We start from the raw sequence: 21,307 nt of genomic DNA, 5'->3' as shown, positions 1-21,307 counted from the left end.
TAGAAATCGATTAAACATTTTGTAAAGCATTTAAAATATATGCAAGTTGAATGAGTAAAAATATTTTTGGTTGAAGCATTTTATCAAACACTTGGTATCCAATATTTGGTATTTGAAGAATACATAAAATGCTTCAACAATGCATCTTTAAAACTATGAAAATGATAAGTAGATCCAATAAACAAATAGACACGAATTTGTTTATGGATGTTAGGAGACTTCAAATACTCCTATGTCACTCCTTCTTTCCCTTGGGAAGGATTCACCGGAAGACTTTGATTTATACAACTCTTTGTACAAATCCACTCAGCTTAGGACTTACACTGCTGCCTAAATTGAATTCCTAGCTACGATTGAAGGCAGCACCTTCCAGCCAACACTTCTTTAACGTCTATGTGTCAAAGACTACATACACAAGTTTATTGTCTTTGTGCAAGACTCACTCAACTAATATTTGAAGTTCAACTCTCTTGTATATGTGTGAATGATTGTGTGTGAGAAATTTATCATTTACAGTGTGCATCACAAATGTATCCTAACATAAGGGCTTGTGCTCTCAACTAGCTTATTTCTTCATGCTAATTGCCCATGCTTTGAATCTTCTTCAAAAGCACTTGTTTGATCTTTTAGATGTTGTATGTATAGGCTCCGACAATGATATATACGTTAGATACAAGAATATGAACGTTTGGAAAGTTTCTACTGTTTTTGCAATTACAACGGTCAAATTCGCCTCACTGGACATTTTCCCGACTAGTCAACTTTGGTCAACTCAACTGGTCGTTCAATTCAACTGGTCAGCAGCTGGTTCAGTTTAGTTCAGTTCAGTTGGTCAGCTGCTGGTTCGGTCCAGTTTAGCTGGTTCAGTTGGTCTGGTTCAGTTCAACTGGTTCGGTTCAGTTTCAGCTGGTCTGGTTCAGTTAAACTGGTTCAATTTCAGCTGATGTGCTGAAAGCAGCCTAGCTGATTTTAGTTTGTGTAGAATCAATAGCTTCATCTTCATTTATCAGTATCTTAAGCTTCGATTCAGACTTTGAATTCTGAAGATGATTTGTAGATCATCGTCTTATCTTTCCAACACATACTGAATTGTTTCATTTCGATAACTGAGCTGATATATATGACCAAAATACCACAGCTGCTCTAACCCAACTGATTGCTGTCTTCATGCGATCAGTAACGATCAGTTTGACCTAGATAACTTCCGATTTTGCCCAACTAACGTGAAATATAACTTGTTATAAATTGAGTTTTATGATCAGTCTAGTTGACGGATTGTCATTTGAAACATCCAGGTGATAGATATCATCAAAATACCAAAGCTTGCCAGAAATTCAGTTTGTGCAGAATTCAGTTTCAGCTTGCTTCTTGTTTTAATAACTTCACACTTGAGTAAATATGTTAGAAACATAATAACAAGCTTTGTTAACATCAAAATCAAGATTGCGAACATGAAATGTTCCAACAACCCATACATTTCATCTTTGTGTGTTTGTGAGACAACAATAACGTTGCAAGATTCTGAGCTAGTAAGGAATCTAAATATCAAGTTAATAAGGAATCTGAATATCAATGGCTTTGCTGTCACCGATGTTGGTGAGCCTTTTAAGTCACATGTGTGACAAACTTATTGTGTTGAATGGTTGAGTTTTCTACCACATATAAATAATTTCAGAGGTAATAAATTTGTAATATCAGCCCTTGATCAATATTATAGATCAAATTTGATTCACAATAATAGCTCAAATTTAGAAGTGAAGCGGTATACTCGGTGTGTGACATTGATGATTATCGGAGGATGTACGTTACCTGATTCGGATGGTTGTTCGATAAATTTGATGTTCTTACATATTCTTTAAGACATTAATCAGATTTCTAAATATAGTTGGGGAAGTGTTGTACTAACATTTTTATACCATGAATTGGGTACTGCATCAACTATTGCCAAATGTGAATTAGCATGACCGATTTTCATTTTATAGATATATATTAATTAAGAATTATTTATTATTTCAGAACATTTTTTTCCGTTACACACTCGTTATTATGTTTAATTTATGTGTTATTGTTTCAGGTTTACGTATTTTCTAGAGTTACCTTTCTTTGTCTAGATCCATTTGGCGACATTCCTGATGACGATGAGCACAATGACCGAATCCTTTCATTACCTCTAGTTGGCGAAATGTATATTTATAAATTGTTGTGTAAACATGTTTTTGTTATGTACATTGTAATATATTGTCAAATTTATTTTCATGTAGGTAGAACCGTTATTTTATATGGATCTATACTAATACCCACTCAGTGCGAGTGACTCGTGACTTGTTGGATAAGATGGAACTCGACTAGATATTTTTTACAAAACTAAATTTAATTGAAAGCTATACATGTTTAGAATTGGCAAAGAATATTGGCATTCTGTGTGCCTACTTAGTTTCAACACTACAAAAAAAAGGCAAAAGACAACGGTTTTTCACCATTGTCGTAGGTGAAACAAAACCGTTGTTAAAGCCCCTGTGGTCAAAGGGTGTACTCAAAGACAACGGTGAAAAACCGTTGTCGTAGACGTCAAAAACGACGGTGAAAAACCGTTGTCGTAGGTTTTGTAAAACCGTTGTTAAAGGTCATGTGGTTAAAGGGTACGCTCAAAGACAACGGTGAAAAATCGTTGTCGTAGACGTCCAAAGATGACAGTGAAAAACTGTTGTCGTAGCATTAAAAAAATTGTTGTTAAACAAAATATTGCGATGGTTTTTCTAATAAACCGTCGCAAATTTGCGACGGTTTTTTATATTATTTCCATCGCTACTTAGCGACGGTTGTATACATCATTTCCGTCGCTACTTTGCGACGGTTGTTCACATGATTTTCGTCGTTAATTAGCGACGGTTGTTCATATGATTTTCGTCGCTAATGTTTTACGTAAAATAAAAAAAAATTGCTTTTATAATTTAATAAATCATGAAAGAGAGAAAAATTAACACTATCTTTTATAATTTAATAACTTACAATTTTGCTAAACAAATAATATTTATAATCTTAACACTTAAAATTGAAGCGAAAGTAAAATCATAGAAGAGAAAAACTTTCCTTCAAAAAAAAAAAAAAGAAGAGACAAACTTATTGTGTGAGGAAAATGACTGAGGATTCGGGTATTTATAGACAATTTGGCAACGATTTTTGTGTAAACCGTCGCTATTAGCGAAGGTTTTGTCTTAGCGACGGTTAAGATTAATCCGTCGGTAATAACGACGGTAAAACTTAAGCCGTCGCTAATAGCGAAACGTCGCAATTTTTAAATTAGCGACGGTAAAACCGTTGCTAATTAAAAAGTACGACATTTTTATTGAAATTGTCGCTAAATATAGCGACGGTTGTTCCAAACCGTCGCTAATTTGAAAATGCGACAGTTGTATAAAACCGTCGCTATGTTGCTTAATATTCCTACAATTTTAATTTAACCGATTTTTTTTAAAAAAATTAGAACAACGACAACGGTTACGACAACGATTTTTCAAAAACCGTTGTCGTTAACCAAATAAAACACTAAAAACAACAACGTTTTTCAAAAACCGTTGTCGTAGTTCTAAAAAAACCAGCTGAAAGACAACGGTTTGGTTGTCTTTGACCCTTGACAGAAACACATATAGACAACGATTTTTAAAAACCGTTGTTGTAGTCCGAAAAAACACGTATATAGACAACAGTTTTTAAAAACCGTTGTTGTAGCCTAAACAAAAACGCTCATAGACAACGGTTCTTAAAACCGTTGTTGTAGAAAAGAAAATGCTCTTAGACAACGGTTTTTAAAAACCGTTGTCGTAGACATATCAAAGACAACGGTTTTTAAAAAATCGTTGTCTATAAACGGGTTTTTTTAGACTACGATAACTGTTTTTGTTAAATCCGTTGTTAAAAGTAAAAAACACAACGGTTTTTAAAAAACCGTTGTCTTTGGTGTATTGTTGAATGTGTATTTTCTTGTAGTGCAACATTATCGAGATGTATCGCCCATACCGAGTTCTGCGACAATTTGTTTAGTTGCAACAAATTCCAAGGCCCGCGTTTGATGAGGATGAATTTCATGAATGCACACAACAAGGGCGGTGAAATTAAAATTGTGCTGAACATCATAAAAAAAACATTGACGCATGAGATGATTGTGTCAATTTGATTGTTGAGGGTGAGCCTGCGATTGAAAATATGAGCTTGAAACGTGAGTACACGATGTGCTATGATAAAGTAACTCTTTGTTTGATAACTTCCATCGATTCGCAAGCAGACTATGGGATATAGGTCTGATGATGCAAATTTTAGATGTGTTATCATAAGTTTATTATAACATTTTTTTTTTCAAATTTGAATTACATTATTTTAAATGTCTACTCATTTAATGATGATTATTTTAATTATTTTCTGAGAAACAATGCTGAAGTTTTGAGGAGTTGGTAGATTTTCATTAAATGATCATCCTCGTAAGGCATTGGAGTCTGCTATTACATAAACTAAACAAATTGGCGAGAGGCTCTGTGTAATGCTTGATCGAACATCCGATCTGCATCGATTTCAACACATGCCTCATCCTCATCGTAATTAAGAACCACCTCACTCGCATTTTGAAGAGTCACCTCAGCCACACTGGAATTTGCTACCGAGGCTGAAACTTATCACACTACATATTACTATTTGTCATCACAACAACAGGGACGAGGATCATGGTTTTAAACTTCGAATGAGCCGTATATTCCTTCTTTCAGAAATATGATTATAGGTGGATATTAATGGAATGTGGATAGGATGAACTCAAATTATAACATATCAATTATTAAATTCCTAAGATATTTGGAGATATGGAGTATAAGAACCTCAAACAACCAACTTAGAGGCAATGTGAACGATGAAAATTAAGACGAAGAAAATGTGAATGAAAAAGATCCATAAGAAGAATAAGAAAATATGAACGACGAAGATTCGGGTGAAAAAATATGAATGAAGAAAATGTGAATGGTAAAGTTCTGGGTGATTTTTGTATAATGAGGCATAAAGGAAAACGAGTAAAATGCCGGCCTAAATGTGGAACTGGATGATGTTTGTAGTTAAATTTTAGTTGTCTAAATTTTATTTCTATTGTGTGCTAGTTTCATGTAATTTCATTTAATTGTTCTGCATTTTATTTGTATTAGTTGCATTCTTCAAATATTAAATTTCGTTTTACTGTTTTTTTTTTTAGTTGGATGCTGTCAATATTAAAGTGGTTGTTTTACTTGTATGCTTACAAAACTAAATTATACACTAATATAATTAAATATAAAAACGTTCCTTTAATAGATATGATACAAAAGAAATAAAAAAAAAAAACAAAGTTGCTCATCATGATACAAATACTTAACACAAAATACGAAGACCAGGAACACAAAATACAGCAGTTTAAAATATAGTTTAAAGTTAAATTATATCGTGCATCTAGAAAATAATATTAACATTATGACTGAGTGATGCTGAATTGTGGCACAGTCCCGCAAAATATACAAAATAATGATAAATTTACTTTGTAAAAAATTAATGATATCACTAATAGAAATATTTCTGACTAACATACCATTGTATTTCTTGTCTTTTGCGGTCTTCTTTCCTTGCCTTCGTACCCTGATCCAAAATAATCTAAAAAATATTTTGGAATCAATAACTCAACGCAAAGATATTTGTTGGAACATTTCATGTTTGCAATCTTATTTGATTGTGATGTTAACAAAACTTGTTTTTTTTCTAATGATTTTACCTAAGTGTGCAGAAACTGAAACTGACCAGAACTCAAACTGATCAGTTATTAAGCCAAAACTGAAGCTATACAGAAGCAAACTAAAAGTGCCAACTGATTAATCGAATTGAACCAGTTCAACTGATTAATCATTAACCAGTTCAACTGATGAATCGTAAACCAGCTCAACTGATTGTCCAGCTGATATGTGGTTCAACAGAAGACCTTCAGAAGTCTGTCAGCTGATGAAGAGCTCAACTGATGAAAGACCCAACTGACCAGTTCAACTGAATCATTGAAATCAGTTCAGCTGACGAGTCAACTGATTTCACCTCACCAATTCAAGACCAGTTCAACTGACCAGTTCAGAACATCAGTTAGAACCAATCAGTTGCAGAACTCGACAAGCTTATTCAATGGGATCCATCTGTGCACAAAGGTACAAAATCATCTTTACTATAAATAGTATAATAGTGGATGTTGTAGAAAAGTTTAAAGACAAAATGTTCCAAAATGGCTATCGGAAAAGTTAAGAGACAAATTTCAAAGAACACATTCAAGCTACAACGATCACATGTAATGAGTCTTGATGTACAATCATATTACTGCTATAAATACAGACCAAGACCATCAACAAAGATATGAACGAGAGGTGAAAAACAAGAGAGAAAAGAAATGACACACTTATTTGATATCAGCTTACAAAGAAGCAATCAGCCTAGTTGAGGGAACACTTCGAGTTATATCAGCTTAGTGTAGAAGCTTATTTCCCTCAGTGTGTGAGAACACCTTTCGGGTTGCTTTCAGAGATCAGTTCTCAAAAACACATATACACCACCACTCAAATTCCATCTTGAAAAAAGACGTAAAACTTGTGTATGTAGTCTTTGACATACAGACGTTAAACAAGTGTTGGCTAGAAGGTGATGCCTTTAGTCTAGACTAGGAGTTCAGTTAGGCAGTGGGTAAGTCCTAAGCTGGGTGGGTTTGTACAAGGTGTTGTATAAATTCAAAGTCTTCTAGTGGATCCTACCCGAGGTGGTAGAAGGGATGACGTAGGAGCAGTTGAAGTCTCTGAACATCCATAAACATATCTTATGTATTAACTGTTTAACTGTGTTTTAAACTGATTTGATCAGTTCAGCTGATATCAGCTCAGTTAAGTCCATAGTTGAACTGATAGAAGCCAGAACCGATTTCTCGTATTTTAGTCGATCAGTTTACACAAGTCATTAGACTTTAAAATCTTTCAGTTTTTCTTAACAAAGGATTACTTTGAGTGTTCTCCACTTGGTTTGAAACCAAACTCGATGTAATTCATCGATGTATATATTCTTAGAACACGAGCTATTGCAGCTTATTAAGAATATTATGTTTGAAGCACCCTCGTAGTTGCCCGAACCGATCCATCAATATTAAAAAAACTATATTAAATAACGCACATTACCATACAACTGACATGAAGAGAAACATAAAATGGTAGTGTATTGATGCATTTTCTCGTTGAAGGCGTTGCCTCTCTCGAATGGTGGTTAGTCCATCTCATTCTATTTCTTAGTACTCTTTGTCTTTGACATCAGACTGGATTGTGGTGTAGCTCGAATGATGGTGTATCTCTATAGTTTTCATCATGAATAGCATGGAATCTTCCTTCGTATGTGTTTACATATTCGCTCATCTGGAACCATGACTGCACTAACGTAGAAGGATCTAGCCAAAAGTTCGTTGCCTTAAAAATTGCATCAAACAAAGAATTCCGAAGATTGTCCATTTTCCACAAGAGCATTCATGCGTTGTTAGTGTGGCAACTCGTAAATGTTTACATTGCCCAAGACGTCCCCTTGTTTTCGCGATTGCCTGCTTAGCTCTGATCTCGATCCAGCCACTCTGTTCATTGGATCTGACATACCATTTACCATATTTACGAAACACATAGTCAAGACAATGTTGGTTGTTCTGGATCATACGTTTACATCGTGTGACACAGTCAATAAAATATTATGCGCATCTTCGGAAAGTCATCTTAACTATTGCTGTAATCGGAAGCCGACGAACACCCTTGAAAACATTGCTAAGACACTCACACATATTTGGTTTCATGATACCAAAGAGCCCACCACAATCATTGGCAAGAGCACACTTTTATTTATCAATTTCAGACATATATGTGAATGTCCTTGGTTGCTTGTTCTTAATTTCGTTCATTATAACGTCAAATTTTCAAATCTGATGTTATGGTCCTGCTTGCCAACAAAGGTCTTTCAAATGAACGTTTTTGAATTATGAGGTTAAATTAGAGCAAACACGTCTAAGTTAAAAACGGTGTGCACCACGTGGAGGAATAAAATGAGGTATTTCATCGATAACACAAATGATGGCTCGATGTCTGTCAGAGATAAGGCAAACAATCGGTAGCCCGTGAATAACAAATACGCACAAAAGATCCAAAAACCATTTCCACGAATCATACTTCTTCTCATCCACAGTGCAAAAGCAAAGGGTAGTACCTGATTGTTAGCATAAACACTTACGGCAATAAGTATCTTGTGTTTATACTTCGCATATAAATGAGTGTTGTCAATGCAAATAATTGTATGGCAATACCAAAACTCATCTACACATGGTCGGAAGGCGCAGAAAACTTAGTTTAAAACTTTTAATTATGGGTTGCATGTTAGAAAATGCATTAACTCAACGATTGTAACAGGGTTGTACTTCACAAGAGCACTCATGTATGTTGAAAAAATGTAAACATAGCTCTCCCAGACATACACGTTCAGCACATATCAAAATGTATCATGCCTTGGTATATGAAATTTCATAACAATATTTGTCTTGATAATTTGTTTTACATATTTAATCTCACAAGATGGATTTCAGTGAACAATTCCACTCTCTCGCCTTTACCAGAGCTGGAGAGTGGTAGTTTTAATTTTTTAAATAATTTAACTCTCTCGCCCGAGAGGGGAATAGTTAAACACCCATTCCGGAAGTTCATTTTTTTTTCAATTTTTTTTATAATAAATTGATAAACATTTCAAAACAATTATATTTTGATAAGATTAAAGTAAAAATATAATATTTTTATTAAAAAAACTCACCCCACTGGGTGTAATTGAAGCTAGAGTGTTTTAAAAAGACTTATTATCCTTAGAGTATGTTTTTTGTGAGACGGTCTCACGAATTTTTATCTGTGAGACAGGTCAACCATACATATATTCACAATAAAAATTAATACTCTTATCACAAAAAGTAATACTTTTTCATGGATGACTCAAATAAGAGATCCGTCTCACAAAATACGACCCGTGAGACTATCTCACACAAGTTTTTTCATTATCCCTAACTTCAGGTGGGCTGAAATCACTTAAATATCCGGAAAATTAAATCTTTAACATTAAATAGAAAAGACAAAAGGAAAAAAAATTGAAATCTATCATGTAAAAAAAACTATAATCTGGGAAAAATCTCAAGTGGGCATTAATTTGTTTAGATTTTGAAGACAAATTTCATGCCAAATTTAAACAATTATTACGTGGAGAAAACAAAAATGAAGACAACGAAGGGTGTTGCTGCCGCAGCATCAAATGATAGGTAAAATTAAAGTTTCATATTATATCAAAATATCTAATTATTTTTCAATATCATTATTTAAATCAGTATCTAAACATAAGATTATTTGCATGTATAAATTTTTTGATCTAACTAATTATTTTCTATGATTTATCGTTGTTAACATCAGGAAAAATAGTCAATTTATTTCTCTAATTTGTCATCTTTTCTTTTTTGGTTTTTTATAAGAGAAAAAATGTGTTTATTTTAATTTGTCAAAATTGTGTTTCAGTCATGTAACTTCATATTTGGTTTGTTTATATTCTTATTTTTCAAGTGCTGACGTGACACTGAACACATCATTAATTTCACTTTTACATCAGTATTTTCAAATATCATGTCAGTGCCGGTCGAATGACAGACATTTAGGACATTCATACTAATCTTTATAGACATGTCGGAAAAGAGGCCTAAATCAAACCTTTGTATGGAAATTTGATAGACTTTATTTAGTTGTGGTGATGAGAATAAAAAACAGTACGAATAGCAATTACCAGAAGTCAATGCAAAGCAGAAGCTATCGATTCGCTTTTAAGCAGTACTTTAGTTAGTACTCAACGACTTAGAAAAACAAAAGCAGTAATAAGCAGAACTTGGCTTCACTAAAACAGTACTTAACGGCTTTTACTCGGTTGTTTCAATCTTAAATATTGTCGTTACTTTATCAAGTACGAGTATTAAATGCTTCATTAAATGTTGAACAAAGTCATTTAATACGCATTACCTATTTTGGTATGAAACAAGACTGATTGTTTTGTAGTCTTTTTGCAGGAACTTTTTAAGCATTAAAGATGTTTCTTTCACAGGTCAAAGAAGCCTTTCTAATTATAGACGTTGGATTCAAGTTATCTATATATGGATCAAACCCATTTAGAGAAAAATGCTGATCATTTCATCAAGAAACATATTCTATCCAACTTTACTTTGAGCAACAACGAACCAATCGTTATCTTCGAGCTCAATTTGCAGAAAAGTAGTACACGCTTCATATCTTACATCTGATATTTGGAGATCATTTTGTACTGCTGTTTATTCACCTCTTCAAGCAAAACACCTTACGCTAATTTTCGAAGAAGAGTTTGTAATATGGAAAAGAGTCTTTTCCAGAAACTTGCTGTATTGAATTATATTGTGTTGAGTTACTAAGAGTTTCAGTAGACAAAAGATAAGTCCTGCTGAAGTGGGTGTGTACAAGTTTGTGCTGTAAAATCCAAAGTCTTTTAGTGATACCTTCTGGAAACAGAAGAAGGGGAGACGTAGAAGATTTTATCTTCGAACTTCCAGAAACAACTACTCGTCTACTGCCTACTGTTATTACTGTTTTTCACCTTACTCCTCGGATCGTTTCTGCACTTATATTTGTGATCTGCTGGATTTACGCTTAAACAAGAACATCTACAATCTCTAACAGGATTCTAGCACACTTTGCAAAAACTATCGTCAAAGGAAAGAGTTTATTCATCCCCCCTCTAAACTCTACATCGATCCCCAACAAGTGGTATCAGAGCAAGGTTCTCATGTTCTCAAAAGAAGACTTTGATGACTGGAAGATCCGGATGCAATCCCAACTTGCAGCTCAAGATGATGACATGTGGTATGTCATCACAGATGGTCCATTAAAGATTTTAAAGCCTAATACAGCTATTGCTGTTACTGATGGTGCGCCGCAAATAGTTGAAAAACCAAGAAGCGAATGGACTGGTGAAGATAAAAAGATAGCAAATCTCGACAATTTCGCGAAGGAAATTCTTTATAAAACTCTTGATAAGAACACATTTAGCAAAATCAAGATGTGCTCTACTGCGAAAGAAATTTGGGAAAAGCTCATTCAAATATGTGAAGGAAATGAGTAGACGAAGGAAAATATACTGTTTGTAGCAATGCAGAATTTTGAAAATCTGAATATGAAAGCTGGAGAAACTCTAAATGAGTTTGATGAACGATTCAGCAGCCTGGTTAATGAACTAGCAGCTCTTGGTAAAGAGCATGGCAACAGGGAAATAGCACTCAAGGTGATGAGAGCTTTACCCAGGAAATGGGACGTCAAAACGATGGCTATGAGAGTCTCTAAAGATCTAAACAAGTTGGAGCTACATGACTTGTTCGTTGACTTAAAGGCCTATGAGTTCGATCTAGAAGTAAGAAGCGGAGAAGTGCCCTCAACATATCTACCAACCAAGGCTCTTGCTGCTACTGCTGCTACTACTTCTACTGCTGCTGCTGCTACGGTTGTTCCACAAGCAGTACCTACTACCATCATTGAGAGCACTTCTGAAAAGACTGCTGAAAAGATCAGCAATGATGCTATGTCTCTCTTTGTGAAAAAGTTCTCCAGGTTCATGAAAAAGAATCACCGAGCTTACCAAAGCCCTAATCGGAACTTCAAGAAGGATCACCACCTGGTAACAAGGCGTGCTTTAACTGTGGAAAGATCGGTCACTTCATTACTGATTGTCCAAAGCCCAAGAAGGATGACCAGAAGAAAAAGGAATGACAAGAAATTCAGAAGAGACCGCAAAACGGTGATTGCTGCGGAAAGCAAGTCTAAATGGGCGGACTCTAGCTCTGAGTCTTCTGACTCAGAAAGTCATTCCAGCAAAAGTGATGCAGAAGAGATCAAATGTCTTATGGCGGATATCGAACCAACCTCGACATCTGGAGAGGTACTAGACTTTGACTCTGACGAATTTACACGAACTGATTTAATTAAAGCATTGCATGACATGGTGGGAGAGTACTCGAGACTTTCTCAATCATTCGAGGAAGTTAAGATTGAAAATCTAAACTTAAATGATCAAATCAGTAAGTTCACTTGTTTACAAGAAAACAGTTGCAATGATTTAAATGTTGAGATGACTAAGTTGAGAACTGAGAATGAAAGAGTAAATGCAGATTACCAGAAAATGAGATCTGAAAATCAGAAGCTGTCTGTTCTGGTAAATGCATGGCATAAGTCGTCTGTTTCATTGGAAAATATGCAAGAATTGCAGAAGCAATCCGGAGACAGAAGTGATCTCGGATTCAGCAATAATGAAAGTACTTCTGAAACTAGTACCAAGCCAGAACTGGATAAAGGAAAAGGGAAATTCATTCAATTTGTCAAATCCAGTGTGGTATATGAACCTGAAGTACCAACTGTTTGAGTTGAAAGGAATGTAAATCAGATGAACAGAAGAAAGCATTATGGTCTGGGTTATGTTGAACCTAAGGGGAGAGTTCACCAGAGTGCTGGATCCAGTAGAGGATTCAACTCAGGAGGACAATCCTCTATGAAGGTTAAAAACTACCAGTAATATAATTCTAGACCTGTTCAGAAGAGATACAGGCCAGACAGCACAAACAGAAGGGAAGAACAACATTCCGAAATGCATACTATTAGAAATAACAGACCTTCTGTTGCACACACCGCTTTGGATACCCGAAGTACAAGGTCACCAAGAATTGTACAAATGTGGATCCCTAAAGGACTGATAAGGCTTGAACCCAAATAGATTTGGGTACCAGATACTAAAATTTGTGATTGCAGGAACAACAGAAGAAAATCAAAATCAGCAGCTCCACATGGTATCTGAATAGTGGATGCTCCAGACACATGACTGGACAGAAAAATCTGCTATCAGAAGTAATGAGTTGTACTGGACCAAAGATAACTTTTGGGGACAACTCAAAAGGTAAAACCGTAGGCAAGGGTAAGATTATCCATGGTAACATAACTATTAATGATGTACTACTGGTTGAGAATCTCTGTTATAATTTGATTAGCATTAGTCAACTGTGTGATAATGGTTATTCTGTAGCTTTTCAGAAGCACACATGCATATTTAAAGATTCTGCCGAGTCTACTGTATTAACTGGAAAGAGAGAAGGCAACACCTACAAAGTTTCATGGAACTTAGATCATGTTGTTGTTCCTACATGTTTAGTTGCATCTCTTACTAATAAGCATTGACTCTGGCACATGAGCTTGAATCACCTGAATTTCAAGCCAATCAACAATCTCAAGAAGCAAAATTTAGTTGATGGTTTGCCTGATATTAACTTTGTTAAGAATCATGTTTGTTCTGCAAGTCAACTTGGCAAGCAGGTGAGATCTAGCTTCAAGAACAAAGGTAGTAAATCAACTTCAAGGTGTTTGGAATTATTGCATATGGACTTATTTGGTCCAATCCCTATCATGAGCTTAGGGGGAATGAAGCATACACTTGTTTTTGTTGATAACTTTTCTAGATTTACATGAGTAATATTCCTTACTAGAAAATATCAGACCAGTAGCCTCCTGATCAAGCTTCTGAAAAAGATTCAAAATTAAAAATCAGTTTCTGTCATTAAAATCAGAAGTGATCGGGGTACTGAGTTTACTAACAAGATTCTTGAGTTGTACTTAGATGAACAGGGCATTCATCATGAATATTTAGCTGCCAGAACACCTCAACAGAATTGAGTGGCTGAGAGGAGAAACAGAACTCTTAAGGAAGCTGCTAGAACAATGCTAGCAGATGCAGACATCTCTCAGCGCTTCTGGGCAGAAGCAATCAACACAACATGCTACACACAAAACATAACCACGATCAACAAAAGGCACAATCAGACTCCATACGAAATATGGAAAGGAAGTAATCCTAATGTATCTTACTTTCATGTATTTGGTTGTAGATGCTTTATGCACAACAATGGTAAAAACTATTTGACTACATTTGATTCAAAATCAGATGCTGGACTTTTTCTTGGTTATTCTACAGTAAGCAAAGCTTTTAAAATTTTCAACAATAGAACTCTTAATGTTGAAGAATCTATTCATGTTGTCTTTGATGAAGATAGAAGTGCTCCTGGAATTTCTAACGTGTCAAATCTAAGTAACAGGTTAGACAGAATTCATCTGGAACTGGATAGTGAAGATGATGCAGAACCTAGTGTTAAAGATGCTCAAAATCCAGAACCAGACATTCCTCTGGTAGAACCAATTGTTCAGACACAAGATTTACTAGAACCAGAAGTGAACATTCCAGAACCGACTACTGCTCCAGCTGAGCCTATTTCGAATACATCAAACCAGGAAGAAATCTCTTTAAATCCTTTTGTTTGGAGAAAATCCCATCCTCCATCCTTGGTTATTGGTAATCATGCAGCTCCATTAAGAAATATAAGGCAAATGATTAATGAATATATGCATGCTGCCTTTATCTCCCAGGATGAACCAAATAAAATTGAAGAAGCTCTTCTGGATCCCAGTTGGATCGAAGCTATGCAAGAAGAGCGGAATCAATTTAAGAGAAATGAAGTTTGGTTTCTTGTACCCAGACCATCTCATCAAGCCGTTATTGGAACTCGGTGAGTATTCAGAAACAAACTAAATGAAGAAGGCACTGTGGTCAGAAGTAAAGCAAGACTGGTAGCTCAAAGTTTCAGACAAGAAGAAGGAATAAACTACGATGAAACCTATGCACCAGTAGCAAGGCTTGAAGCCATCAGAATATTTTTGGCCTTTGCTGCTTTTAAGAATATCAAAGTTTATCAGATGGACGTGAAAAGCGAATTCCTAAATGGTCTACTGCAAGAAGAGGTCTATGTTGAACAACCTCCAGGTTTTATCGACCATTTCTTACCTCATCATGTATTTAAATTACACAAAGCCATGTATGGTTTAAAACAGGCACCTAGGGCATGGTATGAAACCCTCTCACAATTCCTTGTCAATCATGATTTTACTATTGACACAGTAGATAAGACTTTATTTACCTTATTTAAGAATAAGCACATTCTGTTAGTACAAATTTATGTTGATGACATTATTTTTGGGTCAACTAACCCCAAACTCTGTGCAAAGTTTGCTAAATTGATACAGGATCAGTTTGAAATGAGCATGATGGGAGAATTAACATTCTTCCTAGGACTGCAGATCAAGCAACTTGATACTGGAATTTTCATAAATCAAGCTAAGTATACCAAGGAGCTACTGAAAAAGTTTGGCATGGAAGCATGCTCTGCTGCTTCCACTTCAATGAGCTCATCTACTGAACTTGATAAGGATGATAGTGGAATTCCAGTAGAGGTAACTCAGTATCGTGGTCTTATTGGTTCTCTGTTATATCTTACTGCCAGTAGACCTGATATTATGTTTGCTGTTTGCATTTGTGCAAGATTTCAATCTAACCCTAAGCAGTCACATTATATTGCTGCTAAACGTATTCTAAAGTACTTAAAGGGAACTCAAAATGTCGGCTTGTGGTATCCCAATGATTCATCTTTCAATCTTATTGGATATTCAGATGGTGATTATGCAGGTTGCAAACTAGACAGAAAAAGCACAAGTGGTTTTTGTCAATTCCGTGGTGATAGGCTGATATCCTGGTTTAGTAAGAAGCAGACTTCCATAGCTACGTCTACTGCAGAAACAGAATACCTTGCTGCTTGAAGCTGCTGCTCTCAAATACTATGGATGAAACAACAACTTAAAGACTATGGAGTTCAAGCCTCTGAATCACCTATCTTCTGTGACAATACCAGTGCCATTGCAATAACGCAAAATCCAGTACTTCATTCCAGAACAAAGCACATTTACATCAGACATCATTTTATTAGAAATCATGTGCAGAAAAAGAACATTCGTCTGGAATACATTTCTACTGATTTACAGGCAGCAGACATCTTTACAAAACCTCTGCCTGAGAATAAGTTTTCTTATTTTCGTAATATACTCGGTTTAATTGATTTAACTTGATTATTTTGGTAAATATTATCAGTTATATGATATTCGACTAACATTGATTTACTTGCAGAAGAGTAAAGAGACGACTTGTGACAACTACAGATATTTCATTTAGAATGTAATCGAAACCAAGTTAAACGATCTAATTCATCTCCTACAGAATCTTGCCACTCAGAAATCCAGTTATTCAACTCATGACTCCTAATCCTCTAAAAGGACTCTGCACTGGAAATCTTTTCTAGGTGTTTTCATTCCTTCCAGAGCATCACATGAAGTAGAACTCTATCAGTAGCAAGCTCAGAAACATGATCAACTTCAAACTCCCGTTTGTACTTCCTTGCTGTTGCTCTTTGAGCAGTAGTAGAAGTCAAACCATTTCGTTGAATATTCTGAAGATCTTGCACTTTGAACCATGAAGACATGACCTTTATCCAGATATATTCCTCAATGGTCTTCTTCAAAGCTTCCAGATGAGGAAGTATTTCTTGTGTTACCAAGAAATTGCTACAGGCATCCGAATCACTTGAGTCCGACATATCAAATTGTTGTTTATTTAACATTTGTTGTTATCTTATTTATAGACATGTTACATTTAATGCTGAAGAAGTTAAAGAGTCTCAAGTCAACCAAAACGTCTTATGATTTATTCAGACTGAGTTTTTATTATCCCTTATTTATTTACGCAATCAATAAAAGCAGTAGATAAACAAAGACATGACAAAATGAGATTTTTCATTAATAAAACCAGAAGCATTACATAACGTTTATCTACTACATTTGTTGATATCAGCAGCTTGGAGTACTTCAGTGCAAAGTACTTCAGCAGGAAGCTATCTAAGGACTGCTGGGAACCCCTCTCCTTGAATGATTGTGGTTGTGGAAGAGGTGATTCCACAGCCTAGTGCTAATAATTTTGAACAATCTTACTGATTGTTCATATTATAAACTGAGGATTTTCTTCCAAGTCTTCATATCGTGAAAAATGATGTCTTCAAACATCTTCTTACGAGACGCTGGAAATTACCTCTGGAACTCCTCTGCTGATTCAGACTCTGGAGAAGACTCCGAGAGTTTACTTGCTCTACCCATTTAATTTTATTTGATTTGATAAAAGTATAAATGACTTAGTTTGTGAACTTGCAGGCACTTATATAGAGTTTTGGAAAGAGACGGATATCTGACTACACGAATACCAAGAATCATCTGTCTTTCCCTCAGATTTCGTATCTTCGCATTTATTAAGTTGTATTAATTAAGGGGGAACAGTATCGTTTCAGATTGTTATTTTCTTGCTTTGTTAGAAGCAGAAAGGATATTTGTCTTTTCGATAAAACAATGTGTCTACTGGTTTTCATTAAAGTGCTGGAAATATTTCAGCACTTTGTAACTTCCAGTAGATATTATCATAAAACGACAGATCTCCTTCTGGCTATTTTCAGAAACCAATTGGACAGCCCGCTCTTTTCATCTCTTTTCAAAGTTTTAAAATCATTAGTCACTCTGACACCATCTGTTTAACTTTTCAAATACTCAACTGCAAACACATTGACACGTGTCCTTGTGTTCACTGACGGCTGTACATTTTTGAATATTAACAGTTTCTCTCATTTCTTTTCACTTTTTACGATTCCAGACTTTTGCCTACTAGCTACTGATTTCTCTTGCTCACTTCTCTTACAGATCTAATTACAAATTTATCTTGTTTACAGAAATGGCCGGAGATTACACTTTGAACGCTTATCAAGTTAACTTTGCTCCCGTCCTAACTATCAAGGATGGACATCTTGTCAAGATATTTCAAGCTATTGAGAAATCCGGTCTCAGAAAATTCTTGGAGGCACCTGCCGTTATCTACAAAACTGCTCTTTTAGATTTATATGCCAATGCAACTGTACAAGAAGGAAAAATCATCTATTCTCAAGGGAACACATCTATTTCCATCGACGGTGCATTATTGGGATCTACTTTCTTTCTGCCTTGTTCTGGTTTCTCTCAACTTTCTGTATTTCTAAGGAGGAAATGTCTACTGCCCTTCTTAATTTCTCAGCTTCTGGAGAGGAAATCTCTCCATCCTGTTTCAAGAAGCTTTTGAAGATGGAATTTCAAGTGCTTGCTGACATTGTCGCAAAAGCACTGTTGGTAAAAGCCGGAACATTTGATCGGCTGACCAAAGAAAAAGGTTCAGGTGATGATTGCCATCACTTCGGGGTATAAGGTGGACTGGAATCGATTTCTTTTCAAAATCATGACGGATATGATTGTTCGAAAGAGTTCTGGTTTTGCTGTCCAGATCGGCACAATGCTCAAGGACGCTGGTTTTGCCTTTACTACTGAGCAGGACGCTTCTTACGTCACTATGGCTGATGCTGACAATGTGCTCGCCTTAAGGCCATAGCCATCCGTTGCTGAGTTTATTGCCTTGAAAGAAGGAAGTGGGAGATGCAGAAACTGAGGCTCAAGGACCTCAGAAGAAGATAAAGAGAAAAAGGAGTGGTTCTCTCCATTGATTCTGACAAAACGGTGTCTGGGGAGTCTGCTGATCCTACCAAAGTATCTCTACTAGCAACCCCTAGCAAGAAAAAAGCTCGCACTGTTGTTCGCATCAAGAAAACAGTGGCAATCACTGATTTAGACACTGTCCCCTTGAGACAAGTGTTTCCAGAAGCCACCTATTCTATGCCAGAATCAATCCCTGCTTCTAGACCAGCAACTACTTCTATTGCAACCACCTCATCTACTGCCCCAGTTTTCAGACCAACTTCTGGAGTTGTCATTCGTGAATCCTCCGCTGGGTCTTCTGCTTTCAGACCACTGATGCCTATGCCATCCTCTGATAAAGGCAAATGAAAACTTGTTGAAGAACCACAATCTCATGACCCCAAATCTTCTGTTTTAACCGGTGTTGATCTTCACATCGAGGAAATTGATAGAGCTGCCAATGAAGGCATGACGTTCTTTGACGAATGGCATAAGGTTGGGTCTTTCATCCTCTCTCCTATTTCAAGACAAAAGGAACTTTTGGAAAATTGATTAAATACGAGGAGAAAGTTTTTGATCTTGCCAAGACTCAAAATGTAATTGAAGCAATGAGACGACGAAGCTTCATTCTTGAGCAACTTAAACGACAAAAGCTGGAATCTGTGTTGAAGACTCTTCAGTCGAATTTTGATGCATTGATTCCCACTGCTGCTCAAGATCAGAACGTGATCTTCATTCTAATTGCCCGTTTGAAAATGATGAATGAGCAACTTCTTGCTCATGAACGGACATTTGAAGACTCTCTACAGTATTCAGTAGGTTTTGTTCCAATTTTTTATCAGACTAAGCCAGTCGAGGAACGGGTTGCAGCTTCACCAAAAGCTAAGATCTTCAGTACTCATGCATCACCTACGCGACCTACTCAATCTTCATCTCTTATTTTTGTTCGAGAATTGGCTTCGGTGGACGAAGTCATTGAATCCATTCTTATTTCTACCTCCACTACACCAAAAGCAGTTCAGGCTGCAAATGTGGTCCCACCAGCAGTCCACCCAACAGTTCAAACAACAAATCAACCCTTGGAAGATTCAGATGCTACTCGTTCTCCATCATTGCCAAATCTAGAGATTTCTCTACTGAACATCGAGTGGAAATGGAAGCTATTTTGAATGATCCATCTTTATCCATTCCAGACTCTGAACAACTGGAAGCCTTGGAAGCTGCCGAACCACAAGAAATTGCAGCACCTGGATCATCTACTGTTGCTGAAGAAACCTCTTCTGAACAGCCCGTTGCAATTGCTACTGCTTCTACCGAATTTGTCCATTCTACTGCTCTGGTTGTTCATCCTATTGACTCACCCTCTCAAATTGCTGATATTGCGAATCTTGCGGATATCAAAGAAAGAATGCTCGCCAGAAGCCCCTCTCCAGAAGAAGAGCAATTAAATCTTGAGTTTGAGTTTGACATACTCAGACAGAATGTTGAAAGAATCTCAGAGATCGTCAAGCAGTTATCTCATGAACATGCTGGTGAGGTCTATGCCACCACCAATTTCAGAGAACGAATCACGAATTATGTCATCAATACAGCAGAATCATTGGCAAAACTTGATGTTGGATCCGACCTTTTTAGAACTAAAATCCTGAAAAGCCACGCTGACCTCGTGGTTGGTCAATTTGATGTTCTTCGTAGAATCTCTAATCATGACGAATCTCTTCACTCCGTATCTACCAAAGTTGAATCAATGGACTCCAGACTCGAAACTATCAACACTCAGATTGAGTCCCAATCTCAATCAATTCAGGCTCTTAATGAACAAGTTTCGAGTCACACACCACTTCTGGAGATACTGAACAATGGCATTGCTACTCTTACTGGACGAGTGGATCTCTTACTCACTCGAGTGCAGGCTACTGATGACAAAAAAGGGAAAACAGAAGGCAGACCAGAAGATGAAGGAAGAACTGGAGGATATCAAGCTGAATCATCCTTCAGAAATCTAGATCCTCCTCAGGATGAGGATACTATGTTCCGGGACATTGGAACAGATTACTAGAATTTCTTACTGCTTTATGAACCTTGTTCAACTGTTTATTTACTTTTGAATCATCTAGTTTTAATTGCTATTTGCTTTATTATTCATCGCTACTAACCTCTAGGCTTTGGCATCACCACAAAAGGGGAAGTTGATAGACTTTATTGAGTTGTGGTGATGAGAATCAAAAACAATAGGAATAACAATTACCAGAAGTCAATGCAAAGCATAAGCTATCGATTCGCTTTTAAGCAGTACTTTATTTAGTACTCAACGGCTTAGAAAAACAGAAGTAGTAATAAGCTGAACTTGGCTTCACTAAAACAGTACTTAACGGCTTTTACTCGGTTGTTTCAATCTTAAATGTTACCGTTACTTTATCAAGTACGAGTATTAAATACTTCATTAAATGCTGAACAAAGTCATTTAATACGCATTACCTATTTTGGTATGAAACAAGACTGATTGTTCTGCAGTCTTTTTGCACGAACCTTTTTAAGCATTAAAGCGGTTTCTATCACAGGTCAAAGAAGCCGTTTTAATTATAGACGTTGGATTCAAGTTATCTATATATATGGATCAAACCCATTTAGAGAAAAACGCTGATCATTTCATCAAGAAACATATTATCTATCCAACGTTACTTTGAGCAACCGCGAACCAATCGTTATCTTCAAGCTCAATTTGCAGAAAAACAGTACACGCTCCATATCTT

The sequence above is a fragment of the Primulina tabacum genome, chromosome 14 (assembly GCF_025594145.1).
Source record: "Primulina tabacum isolate GXHZ01 chromosome 14, ASM2559414v2, whole genome shotgun sequence".
NCBI classification, from domain to species: Eukaryota; Viridiplantae; Streptophyta; class Magnoliopsida; order Lamiales; family Gesneriaceae; genus Primulina; species Primulina tabacum.
Note: the sequence above shows the minus strand (reverse complement) of the source record.